Raw genomic sequence first — 22,138 nt, forward strand, 5'->3', positions numbered from 1 at the left:
CACCAGGAATGTGTTAGGTGTGGGATATAGCAACACTACAGGCCAAGTCCCAACCCTTATTGTAGAGAGAGGGTGCAACAATAAACGAACAAATGAGGACGTGATGTAGAAGAAAGCAATGAAAAGGCAGTGGCAATTAAGCAAATTAAAAAATTTTTTTTTAATTTTTATTTTCTCTGGAAGGAGAGAGGCAGAACGTGGGGGGGGGGGGGGCGGGGGGAGGTGTGCAGAGAGAGAGAGAGAGACAGAATCCGAAGCAGGCTCCAGGCTCTAAGGTGTCAGCACAGAGCCCAATAGGGGGCTTGAACTCAAGATCTGTGAGATCATGACCTGAGTGAAGTTGGTTCCCCAACCGACTGAGCCACTCAGGCGTCCTGGTGATTAAGCAAATTTAAAGTATCCTCCTTCCCTTGCTCCAAAATGTAGCCCAGCCCTTTCTAGTTACACTTCTGCTTTCAGGTTTACTCTTATCATTGGCACAGCGTATTACCCAGCACTGTAACAAGGTAACTTGTTAATTATTATTTTCATACGTTTCTGTTTATTTAGTAATCTCTACACCCAGCATGGGGCTCGAACTCAAGACCCCGAGATCAAGAGTCATGCACTCTTCCCACTGAGCCATCCGGGCACCCCCAGGTAACTTATAATTATTGATAGCACTCCTTTTTATTCTCAGAAGTGGTAGATTTTGGAGGATAAATAATAGGGTGACCCTACACAGCTCAGACTCAAAGGCTGTGAGAGTTTCCCAAGGTCTAGAACCGCTTCTGGAACAGTGGCCATTCATTTAAAAAAGAATTACTTTGGCATAGTAGGCACAGGACTACACGGAATATAAAAGGGATGAGGAGGTGTGGTCAGCGTTCCTAGTCTCATAGAGCTTACAATTTGGTAGGGAGGGAGAATCTAAAAACTAATAAAGACATAGACCATGACAAGGGCTGTGGTAAGAGCTCTATGCTGAAGGAGAGGGGACCTTAATAGTGGTTGGCAAACAGGACTAGAGTGTTACTGAATTTTTACCCGAAGTCTTGGGCAGGTATTTCAAGACTGAAGAAGAGCAATCCATGCACTGAAAACAGCATATGCAGTGACTTTGAGGCAATATAGGAATGATAGGAGGCAAACGAGCAAAAAGCTGAAGAACAGGAAAGTGAGGCTGGGGAGCAGACCTGGTTTATAGTAGGGAAGTTTGGAATGCTGACTATATTGGTTTCCTAGGGCTGTCATAACAAGTTACCTCTGATTCAGTTGTGTAAAACAAGAGAAATTTATGGGGCATCTGGCTGGCTCAGTCGGTGGAGCATGCAACTCTTGATCTCAGGGTTGTGAGTTCAGTCCCACATTGGGTGTAGAGATTTACTTAAAAATAAAATCTTTAAAAAAGACAGAGAAATTTATTCTCTCACAGTTCTGGAGGTCAGAGGTGTAAAATCATGGTGTTAATAGGACCACACTTTCTCTAAAGGTTCTAGGGGAGAATCCTTCCTTGCTTCTTCTAGTCAGTCTCCGGTGCCTGCAGGCATTCCTTGGCTTGAGGCTGCATATTTCCAGTCTCTGCCTCCATCTTCACATGACCTTCTCTTCTTCTGTCTTATAAGAAAACTTGTCATTGGATTTGGTGCCCACCCAGATAATCCAGGTTTATCTCATGTCAGGATCCTTAATTGTAGCTACAAAGACCTGTTTTTACAAATGAGGTCATATATGGGAATTAGGGCTTGGACATACCTTTTCTGGGGCCACCATTCAACCCATTACACTGACCTTGTGGGGAAAAGAGACTTGATTTTGTGCGAAATGAGTCATTAATAAACCTATTGCCTGACATATTAAGTAGGGTAAAAACTCCATGTAAACTGTGAATTTACTTAGTTAAAAATATATGTATTTATGTGCCCAGATGTAAATAGGATTTTTTTCTGAGTGGAGGCATTATACTCTGAATTTTACTTTCTTCTTCTTACCTTTGATACTGTCAGATTATTATTTTTAAAATCCTTTTTAAAATTGGAAATGCCTGGGGCACCTGGATGGCCCAGTCAGTTAAGCATCCGACTTCCACTCGGACTATGATCTCGTGGTTCACAGTTTGTTTGAGCCCAGTGTCAGGCTCAGTGCTAACAGCTCAGAGCCTAGAGCCTCCTTCGGATTCTGTGTCTCCCTCTCTCTCTCTGCAACCCCCCCTGCTCACACTCTTTCTCTCTTTCTCTCAAAAATAAACATTTTTTAAAAAAAATAATAACAATAAAATAAAATTGGAAAAGCCCTAGAAAGCTCTTTGCAGTTTGAAAAAAAGCTTTTGTAGGAGTATGTGAAAAGTCTTACAGTGCACGAGGAGTGGGTTTTTGTTGTTGTTGTTGTTCCTATTGCTAGAAGTATCTGAAGAAAGGATTTTAAACTATAAAAGTTTCAGTTAGAAACTTGAACTTTGAAAGTAGCTGGAATTGATTTAAAGTAAATTGTGGAAATGGTAACTGTAAGGAGATGGATGTGTTAAATAGCTTGACTGTAGTATTTATTTCACTGTGTATATATCTCAAATCATCATGTTGCACACCTTAAATGTGTACACTATTTAATAAATTAATTTAGTTGTGGAGCCATAATTATGTACATAAAAAGGTATGCACTTCCTGTTTCTGAATATGAAGTGTAAAGAAGTGTCAGTAAGCTGTTTTCTAGTTGGAAGGCCCAACGAGGGACATGGTCAAGAACGGACAATGAAAGAAGGTTATACAACAGTAGGCTTAGCCAGTGTCTTGACCAGGTCCTCAAACCAGCTGCGATGAGTAACTGTTGAAACTATACTTTGCCTTCTTTTTTTTTCAACGTTTTTTTTTTTTATTTTTTTTATTTTTGGGACAGAGAGAGACAGAGCATGAACGGGGGAGGGGCAGAGAGAGAGGGAGACACAGAATCGGAAACAGGCTCCAGGCTCTGAGCCATCAGCCCGGAGCCCGACGCGGGGCTCGAACTCACGGAGTGCGAGATCGTGACCTGGCTGAAGTCGGACGCTTAACCAACTGCGCCACCCAGGCACCCCTGTACTTTGCCTTCTTAAAGCAGTGGGGAAAAGGCTTAAGTCAAGACTAAATACCCTGCCTGTCACTAGACTCACAAACATTTACATATTTACCCTAAGTCCTAGAATTTAGCTAGGTGCCATTCAGTAAATCAATCATTGCTTTCTTTACCAATGGTATCCTACAGGCTTGGGAGAGTTAATGTTCTCTCTAAATTGCCAGAGAATTCCCAAGGAGTATACCACTGGCAAAAGCTGACCATTGTTTAATAACTATTGTCCCTCTTTCATAGCAGAGTTTAATATACTGGGGTTTTTTGCAGTAACTACTGCTTTCCATTTAATACATTTTATTGTGGGGTTTTTTTGTTTATTTATTTTTGAGACAGTGCAAGCCAGGGAGTGGCAGAGAGAAGGGGACAGAGGATCCTAAGGGGGCTCTGCGCTGACAGCAGCAAGCCCCATGTGGGGCTCGAACTCACGAACCAAGTTCATGAACCGCGAGATCATGACCTGAGCCAAAGTTGATGCTTAACTGACTGAGCCACCCAGGTGGCCCTCCATTTAATACATTTTAAAAATGTCAGTCTATCCTCACCACAAAAAAATAATAATTATGTGACAGCATGGAGGTGTTAGTGAATGATACAGTAGTAATCATCTTGCAGTATACAAAGGTGTACTACATCTTGTAGTATACAAATCAACACTGTTGTGCACCTTAAACTCGTACAGTATAATATGTCAATTATATCTCAATAAAAATAAATAGTATGTGTGCTGTCGAAGTGAGCACTAAAAATAAGTAAAATAAATAAAAGTCATGATCTATGATTTTTCCCCATAAGAGACAGACTTCAACTGGAAAATATTTTAGGAAAGTCGAAAAAGTTATTTCCAGTTTAGATACAAACATTTCTTTATCTCACTTTTCAAAAGTAAACAGATTTTAAACTTTTCACTGAAATCACACTTCCATAAAGAAAATAGTAAGAAAAATTAAGAATCTTTTTTTAACTTGTTAAAATTTGTCTTGCTGAGCAACTCTTCAAAATCAGTAATCTATAAGTTATGTTTAGGGGCGCCTGGGTGGCGCAGTCGGTTAAGCGTCCGACTTCAGCCAGGTCACGATCTCGCGGTCCGTGAGTTCGAGCCCCGCATCAGGCTCTGGGCTGATGGCTCAGAGCCTGGAGCCTGTTTCCGATTCTGTGTCTCCCTCTCTCTCTGCCCCTCCCCCGTTCATGCTCTGTCTCTCTCTGTCCCAAAAATAAATAAACGTTGAAAAAAAAAAAATTTTTAAATAGAGGCACAGGGGCGCCTGGATGGCTCAGTGGGTTGAGCGTCCGACTTCGGCTCAGGGCATGACCTCACAGTTCATGGGTTTGAGCCCCGCATCAGGCTCTGTGCTGACAGCTCAGAGCCTGGAGCCTGCTTCAGATTCTGTGTCTCCCTTCCTCTCTGTCCCTCCCCTGCTTATGCTCTGTCTCTCTCTCTCTCTCTCTCTCTGTCAAAAATAAATAAACATTAAAAAAAATTTTTAAATAGAGGCACAAAGAACTTATTTCTAATGTTTACTCTTGAGCCCTGTCTCTGGAGGAGATTGCCGATAGCTAACTTGTCATTTAGAATCTGAGCACTTTGGGGCGCCTGGGTGGCGCAGTCGGTTAAGCGTCCGACTTCAGCCAGGTCACGATCTCACGGTCTGTGAGTTCGAGCCCCGTGTCGGGCTCTGGGCTGATGGCTCAGAGCCTGGAGCCTGTTTCCGATTCTGTGTCTCCCTCTCTCTCTGCCCCTCCCCCATTCATGCTCTGTCTCTCTCTGTCCCAAAAATAAATAAACGTTGAAAAAAAAAAATTAGAATCTGAGCACTTAGGACTTGCTGTCATTCTCCACCTACCTGCCCTCTAAGGCAGTGGGCCATCTTAGCTGGATATCTCTCCTCTTTTTGTGACTTTGGAGCATCTATTCCAAATGGTAGACAGGAGAAACACAACCCTCTCAATTTCAATGGCAGATTTTATGGATAAGTTTGAAAGTATATGACACTGTTTCTGGATTACTAGTAAAGTTTGAAATTCAAATTTCTAATTACCATCAATGACCGAAAGATGCCAAGACTGGTTTATGAGACCAAGCAACATCTTTTATTTTGAAGCAATCCTGTAGTGTATGTGGCTATATAATATAACTAATTTTTCTTCCGCTTCTTAAATGGATCAAAACAGGTTAATTATCAGGTCTGTAACTAAGGAGTCAAATCATGAAAGACTAGTGTATCTTAATCAGATTAATGAACTAGTTTTTTTTTTTTAAAAGGGCATTTGTTGCAGCATTACTCTTTGTCTGTCTCTCTCTAATTTGAGAGAGAGAATGAGCATGAGCAAGGGAGAGAGGCAGAGGGAAAGAGAGAATCGTAATAGGCTCCATGCTCAGCAGGGAGTCTGGGGACCCTGACATAGGGTTTGATCCCATGACTCTGGGATCATGACCTGAGCCAGAATCAAGAGTTGGATGCTCAACTGACTGAGCCATTCAGGTGCTCCTGAACTAATTTTGTTTTTAACTGTCAACTTGGAGCACAAGAACTGATTGAAAATTAACTTGTACTTGGCTATGTGTGAATGTCTTGCAATCTGTGCGATGAAAAGTATTTTGAAGAAACAAATTGAGGATTAATGAAGCCACCTGATAGTGAATCTCTCTTGTGCTGGCAACTCACTCCCCAACAGATGGTGCTAGCTCTCCTCTAGTTAGAGCTGCTCTGGTCTACCCTTTCTTAAAATGTACCATGACGTCAAAGGTAAAGAGTAATGTGGTGATTTGCAAAGAATGCATTGTAAACTTTCTTCTATTGCTCCTGAACTTTAGTTTATAAGACATTATTCCACACAATATAGTTGAAAAATTTATGATCATATCCTCTTTTGAAGTTGATTTCTTCCACAGCAGCTCTAGGAAATAATTTAAAAGGTCATTTATATGATAACAATGCTAACTTTTTTCAGAAAAAGTTAGCTTACCGAAGGTCTGTCACTTTACCCAACATATTCCCTAAAATGGCACTTGGATCTTGAAAATGTTAGAGGTAGTGGTTAATGTTTAGTGATGATCTACTGTATTTTAAAGATAGTTACCAGGAACTGGGGATGAAGTTATGCTTCCGAATTCTGAAAGTCTTGGCCCAGTATTCCCCAAACTTAAGTCATTTTTGTATATCCTATGAGATTTTTGCCATGATGCACTTCTTTACCGTAATAGGCTTACTATTTTTTCTTTAAATTGGCTTACTTTTATTTTAAAAGAACACTCTATCACCAATATTAATTTTAAAAGTTTCACAGAGGGTAGTCATTACAAAATATCATTTAAAAACTTTTTTTAATGTTTATTTATTTTTGAGAGAGAGACAGAGAGTAAGTGGGGGAGGGGCAGAGAGAGAGGGAGACCCAGAATCTGAAGTAGGCTCCGGGCTCTGGGCTGTCAGCACAGAGCCCGACACAGGTCAGTTCACAGGAGATCATGACCTGAGCCGAAATGGGACGCTTAATTGACTGAGTGACCCAGGCACCCTACAAAATATCATTTAAAAAAAAAAAAAAAGTAAATTCTAGCCAATTACCTTTTTTTAAAAATTTTTTTTTAACGTTTATTTATTTTTGAGACAGAGAGAGACAGAGCATGAATGGGGGAGGGTCAGAGAGAGGGAGACACAGAATCTGAAACAGGCTCCAGGCTCTGAGCTGTCAGCACAGAGCCCGACACGGGGCTCGAACTCACGGACCGCGAGATCATGACCTGAGCTGAAGTCGGCCGCTTAACTGACTGAGCCACCCAGGCGCCCCGAATTACTTTTGTCTACAAAGGTTCCAAGACCGAGGCCTGCTCTCCCTTAAAAAGGGAAATTAATCATTCAATAGAGAGATGTTAAAGCCACACTAGTACCAAACTAAAACTCTCCCCAATGTAGAGTATTAAAAGGGAACCAATTCTCACCCTATGCAAGTCAATATTTAAAGCTGCGTCAGTGTAACACATAAAACCATCTGTAGTAGTACCACCAATGGTAAGTTGTCCTACATTTGGGGAGACATTCTAGCTAGAGAGAGATGCACATGTAAACAAAGCATTATAATACAGTTTCATTAGTGGTACACAAAGATTTCAGGGTACTATGTAGAACAAGATGGAAACATTAGCTCTCTGTGGAGAAGGGAGGCTGCAAGTTATGGTAGAGAAAATTGATGTTTGAGCATTTATTGAAGGGTGAGTATAAAGTCACTGAGGAGCAGAAAAAACAGGACATTTCAGAGACAGTGAACTACCTGGTGGTGGGGGTAGTGTGGTGTGTTCAACAGGGGCGGGGCAGGAGGGGGGGAGGAAGAATGCTAAAGAAGTTGGAATGGAGATTAGGAACCGAATTTTGAGAGGTTCTGTGTGTGTGTGTGTGTGTGTGTGTGTGTGTGTGTGTGTGTGTGTAGCTTTGTCTTAATTCTTTTGGTAATGGGACTCCATCAAAAGTTTTTAAACAGGGGATTAAGAAAATCAGATCTGGGGCGCCTGGGTGGCGCAGTCGGTTAAGCGTCCGACTTCAGCCAGGTCACGATCTCGCGGTCCGTGAGTTCGAGCCCCGCGTCAGGCTCAGAGCCTGGAGCCTGTTTCCGATTCTGTGTCTCCCTCTCTCTCTGCCCCTCCCCCGTTCATGCTCTGTCTCTCTCTGTCCCAAAAATAAATAAACGTTGAAAAAAAAAAAAATTTTAAAAAAAAAGAAAATCAGATCTGTGTTTTCTAAGGATAATTCTGGCAGAGATGCATAGGATGAATTGCAGGGAGTAGTGAAACAGAGCCTGGTGCAAGCAGATCAGTTAAAAGTCTCTTGCATGTAATGTGTTTTCTCTTGAAAACAGTATTTCTTAAATCAGAAAAAGACAAATACTGATTCCACTTAGATGTGGAATCTAAAAAAGAAATCGAGCTCATAGATACAGAGAACAGACCGGTGGTTTCCAGAGGCAGGGGATGGTGATTAGGCAAAATGGGTGAAGAGGGTCAAACGGTACAAACCTCCAGTTATAAGAAAATGTACTGTGTGGTGACTATAATTAACAATACTGTATTATATATTGAAGGTTGCTAAGAGAGTAGATCTTAAAAGTTCCCATAACAAGAAAACAAAATTTTGTAACTACGTGTGGTGATGGATATTAACTGTACTTATTGTGGTGATCATTTCATCATAGATACACATATCAAATCATTACGTTATACACCTAAAACTAATACAATGTTGTATGTCAGTTATATCTCAATTAAAAAATATATACACCCTGTGTAACCAACACTCTAATCTAAATATAGAACAGTTTCATCACCCCCAGAAATTTCCCTTATTCTGCCAGTAACCCTCTTCCCCAAACTTGATCACCACTTTTATTTCTATCGACATGTAAGCAGAACTCTGTTCTAGCTTCAGTGCCATGGAAGGGCTTCAAGCCACTGTAGAACTTGGCTTCAGGTGTTGTAGGGAAACCACAAGAGGTGGTTGTGGAACTGGGGCCGGATAACGGGAATCTGGACTTTACCCTCTGTGGTCTCCAGCTGGAGTCAGTGGCGTGTGCATCTGTCATTGGCTTTTTGGTGGGTCTCATATTTGTTTAGACTTCTCCAGTTGTCTAGAAACTGACTTTATGTGAAATGGAGAATGCAGCTTTCACAAACACTGGTTGAAAATTTCACAAACACCAGCTGAAGTAATTCAAGGTAGTGTCAACCCCTTGATGAGCTTGGCTCTGTTCAAAAGGGGAATGTTGGGGTTGAGTCATCTTTGGGGACACTAGCCTAAAGAAGGAGTCATCAAAAATTCAGAGCCAGGTGGATACCTATGGAAAGCTGAAGAGAACAAACTTTAACCTGAAGGAGGAACTAATTCCCCTGATAAAAGAACTTAATGAAGAAAGATCTAGACACTCAAGGCCAGAAGAAATGATGGCTGAAGTTATAAGAATGATCTGGTCCCTGAGCTAGCAGTCACCATATCTCAATAAGCTTTGCAACAGATCCCTCATTATCCCTCCAAAGGGTGGGCTTGGTCTGAAAGCAGGGCTGATTTTTCCCTCTGCTCAGGCCTCCTGTGCTGCCAGGCCACATTCACCCAGCTGTGCTCCGATACGAGGTTCATTACTACCCCCGATCCAAGGACATTGTTCCTGTGGAAACCTCCTTTTTCTTCCCATTTCCTGGGAAGCACTTATAGAGAGCCCTCTTCTTGGGCTGGAGTTTCTCCTGCACCTCTGAATCCTAAAAACAGAAGCTCTTTTGAAGTGAATCGAAATTTCAGATGAACCAACTATGGGAACCAACATCATGAAACTAGAGACTTTCAAAATGATGTCTCTTCAAAAAGAATTTTAATCTCATTCATCAGTATTTTATTTATTTGATCTGATTTTATCTATTTGAGAGACAGAATGAGCATGAATGAGATGGGAGAGGGGAACAGGGAGAGAGAGAGAGAGAGAGAGAGAGAGAGAGAGAGAGAGAGAGAGAATCTTAAGCAGCCTCCATGCTCAGCGTGGGGTGAGGGGGGTGGGGATAGAGGTGCCTATACAGAACCTGATCCCATGACCCGGGATTTTGACCTGAATCACCCAGGTGTCCCGTCATTCATCAGCATTCTATGTATATATGTATGTAGGTATGTATGTATTATTTTAGAGAGAGAGAGAGCAGGGGAGAGAGAGAGAGAGAAAATCCCAAGCAGTCTTCACACCCAGTGCAGAGCCTGACCCGGGGCTTGATCCCACAATCCTGGGATCATGATCTGAGCTGAAATCAAGAACCGGCTGCTCAACCAACTGAGTCACCCAGACGCCCCCAGCAGCATTTTAAATGCTACTTCAAGGAGGTGCCTGGATGGCTCACTGGGTTGAGCATCAGATTGGATTTTGGCTTAGGTCATGATCCCAGGGTCATGGGATCAAGCCCCATATTGGGCTCTGTGCTGAGCATGGAGCCTGCTTGGGATTTTCTCTCTCTCTCTCTCTCTCTCTCTCTCTCTCTCTCTCTCTCTCCTTCTCCTCTGCTCAGACTCTCTGTATTTCTCTCTCTAAAATAGAATAAATAAAAATAAATTTTAAAAACTGCTACTTAAAGGACTATACTTGTGCTCAAAATGACATCCAATAGAACTTTAGTTCTCAGAACACTGTTTTATAAATATTTTTATACAGTTTTATAAAGTTATTTTTACTTTCTTTTTCTCTACACATAGTATCAATATTGTGTTTTACTTAACTATATATGCCGTTTATCAATAGTGTACAATAGTGTATAATTGCAAGTGGATTCTGGGGTTTTTCACAGGGTCCCAGACAAGATTGATCCCTAGCTGTGTCTAGTGATTCAATAACACACATTTTACTGGCTTTTCCTTTTTGCCTGTATCACTCCCCTGTTTTCTGGAATTATCTTCCAAATAAGTCACCTGCACTTATGAGTCCCTGGCTCTGCTTCAGGGGAATCTAAGCAAAGACATTGGAATGTGCATCCAGCCATACTACATATAAGTAGATTCTCTTGCCTTCCATCACTAAGGTTGTAGTTAATGTGGACATTGCCATCAATAAATGAAACTTAGTGACATCTCTCTGAACGTCAGTCCTTGTCAGAGAGAGAGCATGCAATGACAATGTAATCTCCAGACGGTGCATGCCTCTGGTCCATGAATTCTCTAAACCTCTCCCGTGCTGTGCCTTCTCACGTTCCTGAATATATCAGTCACATTAAATCAATGAGATTGAGCTGCTCCTTGCTTATTCCATTGTTTTTCTGTATCATCCAGAAAAGTATTGGAATCTTTGGTCATAGGTGTCTTTCAATAGTGGTGCAGTCTCAGTAAGTGTCTGGCAGCAAGCTAGTAATTTGTTTTCAGTAGAAAAATGGTGAGCAGTTGCATTGGGTAATTTTAGGAGCTGAGAGCCTGGAGAAGTTCTGCACTTAAGCCAATCCTGTATGTGTCAGAGACCGCCTCATTAGAGCTAGTTGCACACCCTGTCAATCTCGGAGTGGATGATAAACATCAAGAGAGAGCATTGTCCAGTGCAAAACACTGGGCATGAACACAGTCTCTTTATTTATTTATTTATTTATTTATTTATTTATTTATTTATTTATTTATTTATTTATAATCACCTGCAGCCTCTCAGGCCAACATATGCCCTTGAACTGAGAGTTTCAGAACTAGAACAGGGGTCAGTTAGCGGTATCTTTAGGATTCATGGTCACAGGCCCTTAGACTGGCAACAGGGTCGAGCTGGTAGAAACATTCTTCAAAAGTTTAGTGATTCTCGGCTCTCTGTTCTTATTTAAGAGAAAAACACCAAAAAATGGATTGGAAGCTTGGCCAGGGTGTGTTAATTGGTGGCTTCACTATACTAATACTTAGGTCTTATTTTGTAGATGCCCAAATATTGGCAACTGCAGGTTTTTTTCCTCCTGGGCTAAGTTTTTGTTTATTTGTTTATTTGTTGTTGTTGTTCTATTTTTCAGGAGAGAGAGACCCCTTTTATCCTCCTGTAGAAGGTGCAAGCCTGGCTATTATTCTACGAGCTGAGTAGGGGCAGGGCACTAAGGTTCTCACAACTCAATACATGGAATTTAACTTAACCTTCCTTTTTTACCATTTGTCTTACTTCCCTGAAATATCCCTGAGGCTAGAGCTCTGTTTTCACTTTTGCAGTGAGAATACCTGTCTTCTTCTGTTGGGATGGGAAAGGCACCCAACACCCACCCACCTAGGTGCCTGGCTATGCAATGTTAGAGCTGGCATCTGGAGATCCAGCTGCTCCTTATATGGGCTTATAACTAATCTTGTCACTTCAAAATGGCAGGTACTTCATTATCCCTCCAAAGGGTGGGCTCGGTCTGAAAGCAGACACAATTAGATACTCTTTTAGGTGGGGTTCCCTAGAAGCAAAGCCTGATATTGGGATTCTTGAGCAAGTGATTTATCAAGGGCTGGCTCTCAGGAAATTGTTGGGGAGTGAGGGATGCAGGATAAGGCCAGAGAAGCTAAGCAAAGGTGTGGTTTCAGAAGATATCTAGCCTTGGCCTGATCTGTTGGGGAGCTCTAGAGTGTGTATTGCCCTGCTATAAGGCAGGGGCTTTTATGCCCGAGCATCAGTCAGTCATGCAGGTAGTTCAAGATCCCCAGCATCTCTAGGGAGGGTGGCTCCCCTAAGCTGTGGACGATCAGTTTGCTACAGCAGGGTACAGATGTAAATCCTTAGTAGTCAACACTGCAGCAGCTAGGATGGGTGCACTGTCTTGCTGAAGGGAATCAGGGCAGGAGAGCAATAGCTATTACTACAGGTACAGAAGTAAAGAAGAGGAAATAGTCATTTAAAATTTTTTAAAGTTGGGGTGCCTGGCTGACTCAGTTGTTAAGAGTATGGGACTCTTGATCTCAGGGTAGCGAGTTTAATCCCCATGTTGAGCATAGAGATTACTTAATAAAACTTCAAATGTTTTAAAGTTAATAAATATTGTAAATACCAGAAAATCCAGAAGAAAAATATTACAGGTGCCTGGAACCTCTCTATGGTACTATTTCTCCTTTCTTACTTTACTCCATAGACAACTTTGATCCCTCTCTCTCTCTCTCACACACACACTTTTTAAGTTATCTGTATGCCCAACGTGGGGCTTGAACTCACAACCCCAAGATCAATAGTCACATGCTCTACTGACTGAATCACACAGGCACCCCTGATCTCTTCTTCATATGACAATGGTTTGTAATATTTTCTATAAGGAGCATAAATTTAGTTTAGCATGATTGGTTGAAATTTGTTTTTTATTATTGATAATCTGGAAAAGTTTTTTTTTTTTTTAATGTTTATTTTTGAGAGAGAGACAGAGACAGAGACAGAGAGACCGAGAGAGAGACAGAGTGTGAATGCGGGAGGGGCAGAGAGAGAGGGAAACACAGAATCCAAAGCAAGCTCCAGGCTCTGAGCTGTCAGCACAGAGCCTGACATGGGGCTCAACCTCACAACCGCAAGATCTGACCTGACCCAAAGTCTGATGCTTAACTGACTGAGCTGCCCAGGCACCCCTGGAAAAAGTTTTTTTTAGCTTCATATTTCATGACTAGTAATGACTCTGATGTCATGCATATTTTTAGAATTATTGTCAAATATACTAAAGCCTCATATGAGCTGTCAAATTTCAAGACATTTCAAGTTTTCTTGGGCAGTGATCAACCTTATTTTTTTTTAATAGGCCGCATTCATCAATCAATTTGTCTGCCATATCCTATCTCAGATGAATATAATGAGCTTTATGTTATCCTTATTGATGCCAGTAATTTGCATTAAATCAAGAATCATTTAAATCTTCTTCCAATGACTGATGTGTCATCAGCCTTTGTCAAGAGCAGCTGCATCAGGTATGCTGAGACAAAATCTAGTACTTTGCAATGCCTGTATAATGTATGACTTCATAGACAGATATACTCATTGTGTATAGTCCTCCTAAGTTTGTACACTGCAAACAATAATTCTGATAAATTCTATTATGTGCAATCTCCTTCAAAAGAGGGGGGAGAAACTATGATACATTTATAGTTGTATACATTGCATTGTTGAGTATATCACGAAAGGATAGTACTTCCTGTTTGACTAGGAAGATGAAAATATATTCTTGCCTTCCTAACAATTTTACATATCTAGTGTTTGGAAGAATTTCCAATAACTGGCTTTTTTTTTTTTTTTTTTTTTTTTTTTTTAACGTTTATTTATTTTTTTGGGACAGAGAGAGACAGAGCATGAACGGGGGAGGGGCAGAGAGAGAGGGAGACACAGAATCAGAAACAGACTCCAGGCTCTGAGCCATCAGCCCAGAGCCCGACGCGGGGCTCGAACTCACGGACCGCGAGATCGTGACCTGGCTGAAGTCGGGCGCTTAACCGACTGCGCCACCCAGGCGCCCCGCCAATAACTGGCTTTTACCTCCATTTATTTCAAACCTTGTTTCTTCTCCTCTACCACATACTTATGGTGCCATCCATTGGAGGATAAGGTCACATTGCAATATGACCTTTGGTTCTGCACCTCCAATGTAACAGGATGCCTGGTGAGTTGGCATAGCAGACAGTAGGAATATTACTGGAAGCCATTTCTATCCTTGGACAACCAGCAGTACTTTCCTCTACACAGAGGTGACTACAATGCACATAATTATAGTCCAGTAACTGAAACCAAACGTACACCCAGTTCAATTTCCCATTACATGGATCCCAAAATGTTTATGGCCATTCCAATGTGACATGACCACATAGGGAAAGTCTTTCAGAAGAAAAGTCAGAACAGAAAGAGATCTTAAGTCTTAGGTGACTGTGATTGAAATATCTTCTTCAAATTTACTCCAACATATGACCATGTGAAACCATTTCTAAGCCCTTTTCAGCCCTTGAAGATTAAGCTCCATCGAGCTTCATGGTTCATCTGCCCCTGGGTAGAACATGTGGAATAATATTTATCCAGGAACATTTAGTTTATTTATGCTGGTGTAACAATAGCAGTAGGAAAAAAACAGCCACTATGTTCCAAATGTTCTTGAGATTCAGGAACACTCTTTTATTCACAAATCCAACCCTTCTCTTTGATCTTAATCACTGGTTTTTGAATAAATTCTTCCCAAATTTCACTTCTGTTTCTTCCTCTTTCTTGTCACAGGAATTTTGAACTGTGAAGTCTCATTCTTCTTGTTAGACCTGTGTTTCCAAGAATCTTGCTGACCAAGACTCATCCTTACCAAATGAGTCATGTTCATCTAATTCTGCTAATTCAGTGCAATTTAATACACAAAGTATTTTTAAGACATATATCTATATTATGCTTTAATCACTTATTTCTAACCGTGTATATTAATATACTTTTATACTCAGAAAATTTCCATGTTTTATATACTTATTAATCTTACAAATTCCCTCAGAATAGATTTATTTCTCTTTTGATCAATTTTTTTTAATGTCTATTTATTTATTTTGAGAGAAAGAGAGAGAGAGCATGTGCGAGTGTATGTGAGTGGGGGGAGGGAAGACAGAGAGGGAGAGAAAGAATCCCAAGCAGGTTCTGCAATATCAGCACAGAACCCGATGCAGGACTCGATCTCATGAACCATGAGCCCATAACCTGAGCTGAAATCAAGAGTCAGGCACTCAGCCAACTAAGCCACCCAGATGTCCCTCTTGTGATCAGTTCTATATTTTGTCATAAAAAAATATGTGGCAATATGTCAAGGGATGGTGGCCAACTTCTCTGGTATGAGTAGCAGAGGGTAAAAGTGGAATCCACTGCCACAATATTTTCGGTCAGTTTTTAAGGTTTTTCCACTTTCATAAGCTTGCTGTCCTGTCACTATTATGGATTGGTTAAGCCGGTTATCTGTAGAGTGATGTAATTTCCTTGCATATATGAGTCTCAATACCACTGAAGTCTTTACTAATTATTGCTGTTTCAGATACCAAGTCAACCAAAGTTAACTAACAAACACTTGCTCAGCTTCTATATTGATTTAAAAATATACAATAAAACTGGGGCGCCTGGGTGGCGCAGTCGGTTAAGCATCTGACTTCAGCCAGGTTACGATCTCGCGGTCCGTGAGTTCGAGCCCCGTGTCGGGCTCTGGGCTGATGGCTCAGAGCCTGGAGCCTGTTTCCAATTCTGTGTCTCCCTCTCTCTCTGCCCCTCCCCCATTCATGCTCTGTCTCTCTCTGTCCCAAAAATAAATAAACGTTGAAAAAAAAAATTAAAAAAAAATATACAATAAAACTAATGGAAATATTAGTACTCAAAAGTCAAAAAAGGACACGGGAAACACTTCCTAGAATTTTCGAGTTTGAAACTGGAATCTAGGTTAAAGTGTGTGGAGTTTGTTTATTTCACAGCCTTGGGTATTTGAAGATCAGATTCTCTTAGATTAGCAGTACGATAGATGATCCTATTGTGCAATGTAGAAACTGTGGTTTAACATGATCTTGCATAAAACTTAACCATTAATTGAAAACAGAGAAATAGACTGGTCATGAGTTGGCAACTTTGGTCTTTCTACTTGTTTATTTACTTATTTTGCTTAGTTTGTTTTCTTTAACTTCACCTTCAATGTTCAATCCATGAGCTAAAAATGCATATTTTGTGTGTATATTTTATTATATTTATTGCAGACTTAATTTTTAAAAAATATTTAAATAGGGGGCTCCTGGGCAGCTCAGTTGATTGAACACTTGATCTTGATTTTGGCTCGGGTCATGATCCCAGGGTTGTGGGATAGAGCCTTATTTTGGCTCAGCATGGAGCCTGCCTGGGATTCTCTCTCTTTCCCTCTGCTCCTCTCCCCTACTAATGCTCTGTTTCTGAAATAAAATTAAAAAAAATTTTTAAGGGCCACCTGGGTGGCCTAGTAAGTTAAGCAGCTGACTTCGGCTCAGGTCATGATCTCACCATTTGTGAGTTCAAGCCCTGCATCAGGCTCTGTGCTGACAGCTCAGAACCTGGAGCCTGCTTCAGATTCTGTGTCTTCCTCTCTCTCTGCCCCTTCCCTGCTCGTACTCTATCTCTTTCTCCCTCTCTCAGAAATAAGTAAACATTTGGGGCACCTGGGTGGCTCAGTCGGTTAAGCGTCCGACTTCAGCCAGGTCACGATCTCGCCGTCCGTGAGTTCAAGCCCTGTGTCGGACTCTGGGGCTGATGGCTCAGAGCCTGGAGCCTGCTTCAGATTCTGTATCTCCCTCTCTCTCTGACCCTCCCCCGTTCATGCTCTGTCTCTCTCTCTCTCAAAAATAAATAAACTTAAAAAAAATAAAAAAAATAAACATTTAAAAAAATTTTTTAAATAAGACTACAACAATGTAAAAGTGTCACTATTGCATAGTTTCCTCATTTCCCTTCTTTTTTCTCTCTTTCTCCTTCAAATGCTTTGCGTTATTCTTCTTTTTTGTCATTGTAGTTTCTCTAGTAGTCTAAAATTATGTGGCATAAGATCTCTTTTAATGATGAATGTAAATCACTGGACATTACAGGAGAGCCTGGGTGGCCCAATAAGTTGAGTGTCTGACTTCGGCTCAGGTCATGATCTCATGGTTCATTAGCTCGAGCCCAGTGTCGGATTCTGTGCTGACATCTCAGAGCCGGAAGCCTGCTTTGAATTCTGTTTCCCTCTCTGCCCCTCCCCTGCTCAAGCTCTGTCTTTCTCTGTCTCTCAAAAAAAAAAAAAAAAAAAAATCATTGGACATTCCAGTGTAATAACTTTAAGTCTTTTATTCCCATCTCAAATATAATGGCATACATTGTAACACAATTAATTTGATTCTGTGCTAAACCCTGATATCGAATGTTATAGTCAAATACGGGCTTTAAAGCTTTCAAAGAATATGATAGATCCATCTTACATGTCCTCGTAATTGGAGATCTCTGAATGGTCAAGTGTTACTGGAGAAAGAAACTAATATCTGGGTAACAACACACTTGGGTAAAATTACAAAAAAACTTTATTTATTTATTTATTTTTAGTGTTTATTTTTGAGGGAAAGAGAGCGTGTGCGAGTGGGGGAAGGAGAGGGAGGGGGAGACAGAGAATCCCAAGCAGGCTCTGTGCTATCTGTGCAGAGCCCAATGCAGGGCTCAAACTCATGAACCATGAGATCATGACCTGAGCCAAAGAGTTGGATGCTTAACCAACTGAGCCACTCAGGTGCTCATAAACTAATTTTAGGTAAGTAAAGACATGAGAGCCTCAATTTTTGCCATGTGGTATAAATTAGGCAATGAATAAACTGTTTGCTTGTCTAAAATGATAACATAAGTGACATTCTAGATTTTTAGGGGCAACTGGGTGGCTCAGTCAGTTAAGCAGCCTATTAGCTCAGGTCATGATCTCGTGGTTCACGAGTTTGAGCCCCTTGTCAGGCTCTGTGCTGACAGCTCAGAGCCTGGAGCCTGCTTCAGATTCTGTGTCTCCCTCTCTCTCTCTGTCCCTCCCCCGCTCAAGCTCTGTCTCTCTCGGTCTCAAAAATAAATAAACATTAAAAATATTTTAAAAAATTAAATCATATTTGCCTGAAAAAAATTAAAATACTGAATTAAATATCTCTTCTCTCATAATTCAGTTTGAATGAACTTTTCTCAAAAGCCAAACTAATTTATAACAAAGGAAGCTAGTTTTAGTGAAGTCAAGTAGATTATAATAACAATAATTAAATTTGTGTTAATTGACATACAAAACTTATTAGAGCAAAATAAAAAACTTATTAGAATAAATAGGACTGTAAAATGCAGCTTTTGAGGAACACCTTAATCTGATTCACACTTATCACTAAGAAAGGACATGAAATTTCAAGGAATGCTCTCTTGAAAGGAAATGAACCCTTAAAATTCTTATGTCATCATAATTGTATATAAGAATTTTCAGGGGTGCCTGGGTGGCTCAGTTGGTTAAGTATATAACTCTTGATTTTGGTTCAGGCCATGATCTCATGGTTGTGAGATGGAGCCTGTTTGGAATTCCCTCTCCCCCTCTCTCTCTCTGTCCCTCCCCTGCTCGTGCACATGTGCACACACACACACACACACTCTCTCTCTCTCTCTCTCTCAAAATAAGTAAATAAACAAACTTAAAAAAAAGAATTTTCAACTTCTCAAGGAAAATACTTGGAAAGCCTTTATGAAGAATTTGTCTAATTCTAGTTATGTGTTTACTATAGATGTCTCCTTTTAGAAATATTATAGCTTATAATGAGATCTTTATTCAAAACAAATCCTCTGCTTTGCTGCTATACAGTTATCTGGGACTTCTGGCGCTTGGTAGATGGTGTGAACTAAACTGTGCTTCCCCCACAAAAAAATTAATAGGTTGAAGCCTTAACCTCCTATGTGACTGTATTTGGAGATGGGGCCTTTAGAGAAGTAATTAAGTTTAAATGAGGTCATAAGAGTGGGGCCCTAATCCAATAGGATTGGTGTCCTTATAAGAAGAGGAGATTCCAGAGATCTTCCTCTTTCTCTCTCTCCTTCCCTGTCCTCTCCCCACCCCTGTGCAATCATAGAGGAAAGGCCATTTGAGGACACAGGGAGAAAATGGCTGTCTGTAAGCCAGGAAGAGAGGCCTCACTATACCAATCCTGACGGCAATTTGATCTTGGACTTCTAGTCTCCAGAACTGTGAAAAATTAATTTCTATTGTTCAAACTACCTAGTCTCCGGGATTTTGTTACGGTAGCCTGAGCAGACCAATATAGTATATACATGCATAGATACAAATAGCACATTATATAAAATTCTGGGACAACAGATTGGCAAGGTCTGATGTGGTGCATAGCATTAGAGATGGCAGCGCCTTGGGGAACATCAAAACATCACTTTTGAACATAGGTGATATTTCCAGTTAAAAAATCACACCTAAGTAATTATTATTATTATTATCATCTTTTAGAGAGATGAGAGAGAGTGTGAGCTTGGGAAAAGGGCAGAGAAAGAAAATCTTAAGTAGGGTCCATTCTTAGTGCAGACCCCAATGTGGAGCTCTATCCCACGACCCTGAGATCAGGACCTGAGCTGAAATCATAAGTCAGACTCTCAGTAGACTGAGCCACCCAGGCGCCCCACGAGCTAAGTAATTTGATGGTGGTGATGCATCTGCTTTGTTTAGCTCATCACTAAGTTACAGATGCTAACAATATTTCAAGAACCCCAGAAGAGACTGAGGAGTTGTGATGTCTATCATTTTCATTTGAAGCATTTCGTATACCTGGACTTTTTTTAAACGGAGAGATACAAGGGGAGGGCTTTCCCTGGGTTCAGATATCCAAAGGACATGTTGAAGGGACCAGGGTGCCATCAAGGTCATCCTGGGACTTTCATCCCAGAACTCTTAGGGTACACTCTGATGAGCTGATGGTGACCAAGTGGACCACTTAGGGGGTCAGAGAGTCAGTGCACTGATGCCCACTGCTTGGATTTGCCAGGTTCTTTTTCTTTGATCTCTCCTGGCTTGAAAGACAATTATTAAACTTAAGAATTAGGGACATCCTTTCCCACTGGTATGTGTCAAAGTACATGTACACAGATGAACTGACTCACCCTAGTACAGTGAACAGGTGGCTGATGTTTGTCCAGAAAAGCCTCGGTTTGAGGACTCTGCTGAACCAAGTCTGCATGCTTTCAGCAGTCCTGTGGGCAAGGGAACCAGAGGCAGCTGGAGTAGCCGTGGAGTGGTGCACGGGAGGGGAGAGAAGAGACACCGTGAGGGGTAGAGCGACTTAGGGGGAAAGAGAGAAGCTGAAAGAGTTTAAGGAGATTTTACACTATAGGTATGATGTAATGCTGTCTTTCTTGCCCTTCAAAGCATTCAGTAAAAACTGTAATAATCACCAGTGGATTGCACTTGAATTTAATGTATCAGTCTGGCCTAAAGATGAAAAAAGAACAAACATAAGAGCCACAAAGGGGGCCCAGCCACAGACTACATTTGTAACCCGCACATGAACACATATAGGTACACACAGAGAGAGACAGAGAGGAGAGAGAGGAGTCTGCAAGCATAAGTACCTCCATGGTAATTGTTATTATTCCATAGCAATAATCATATGAATGGTATCATAAATCATAAATAATTTTTATTATTTTTGTTTTGCTGAGTTTTCTGATTTTTATGGTGAACAGGTAGAAAACTAATGTTAATAATCTAATAATATCAGCTGACATTTTTGAGTGCTTACAGGACTATATGTCAGGCACTGTTCCAGTGTGTACATGCACTGAGTCCATTTAATTCTCACAACAGCCTACCTGTGAGACGGCAGTGTAGATACCACTATTTCCATTTTACAGATGAGTAAACTTGCATGATGTATTACATTTAAAAATCAGAAATAAGAGAAAAAAGAAAATCATTTAAAAAGAAGACGTAAGGGGCACCTAGGTGGTTCAGTCGATTAAGGGTCTGACTTTGGCTCAGGTCATGATCTTGCAGTTTGTGAGTTGGAGCCCAGGGTGGAGCTCTCTGGTGTCAGTACAGAGCCCACTTTCACATCCTCTCTCTCCCTCTCTCAGCCCCTCTCCTGATCGTGCATGCCTGTCTCTCAAAAATAAACATTAAACAATGTTTTTTAAAGAAAATAAAAGATCATGGGGCGCCTGGGTGGCTCAGTCAGTTAAGCATCCAACTTCAGCTCAGGTCATGATCTCATGGTCCGTGACCTCAAGCCCCGCATCGCGCTCTGTGCTGTCCGTTCAGAGCCTGGAGCCTGCTTCAGATTCTGTGTCTCCCTCTCTCTCTGCCCCTCCCCTACTCATGCTCTGTCTCTATCAAAAAATGAATAAACGTTAAAAAAACTAAAAAAGAAAAGAAAAGAAAAGATCAAAAGGAAAACGGGGATGGGAAGAAACAACCAGAATCTAGAATGTACTGTGTCCTTTCTTCTCCCCTTCTGTGATCAACTAAATCAAACCAAAAAGCATACCTTACTGCCAAACTGTGCTTTAAAAATAAAATGTTTTATTGAAGCAGATAAGTAGAATGATTAAAAGATGGGGTCCTGGGGCTGGGGGAGTATCTTTATTCTAGAATGGGTCTTATACATAACTGAGTTCAATTTAATTTACAGGTGAGAACGTGGGTTGCTTGAGGAGACACAGATAAAGTGTCAAGGCTGGGATGAAATCCCTGTCCCTTGATGCTACATTAATACAGGATACACAATTTAGAGGCATGTTTTATTTTTTTTTTTATTTATTTTTTTTTTTTAAATTTTTTTTTTCAACATTTATTTATTTTTGGGACAGAGAGAGACAGAGCATGAACGGGGGAGGGGCAGAGAGAGAGGGAGACACAGAATCGGAAACAGGCTCCAGGCTCTGAGCCATCAGCCCAGAGCCTGACGCGGGGCTCGAACTCACGGACCGCGAGATCGTGACCTGGCTGAAGTCGGACGCTCAACCGACTGCGCCACCCAGGCGCCCCCATGTTTTAAATGTAAAATTAACAATAATTTGTTATAATGATCACTAATATTTAAATGTTCTCAGCCATTACTTAAGCTAAGCTAGGAGCTATCCC

The 22,138-nt window shown here is 41.0% G+C and overlaps 1 long non-coding RNA gene across 1 annotated transcript; it reads left to right on the forward strand.

The window, feature by feature from the left end:
- The first annotated feature begins 234 nt into the window (after positions 1-234).
- On the forward strand, positions 235-21,816 carry LOC147581077 (uncharacterized). The gene is made up of 3 exons (XR_015251384.1): positions 235-639; positions 13,307-13,472; positions 21,687-21,816. It is a non-coding gene; the product is annotated as an uncharacterized LOC147581077 (long non-coding RNA).
- Positions 21,817-22,138: the final 322 nt, after the last annotated feature.

The sequence above is a fragment of the Puma concolor genome, chromosome B2 (assembly GCF_028749965.1).
Source record: "Puma concolor isolate L17-30 chromosome B2, mPumCon1.1.hap2, whole genome shotgun sequence".
Taxonomy (NCBI): Eukaryota; Metazoa; Chordata; class Mammalia; order Carnivora; family Felidae; genus Puma; species Puma concolor.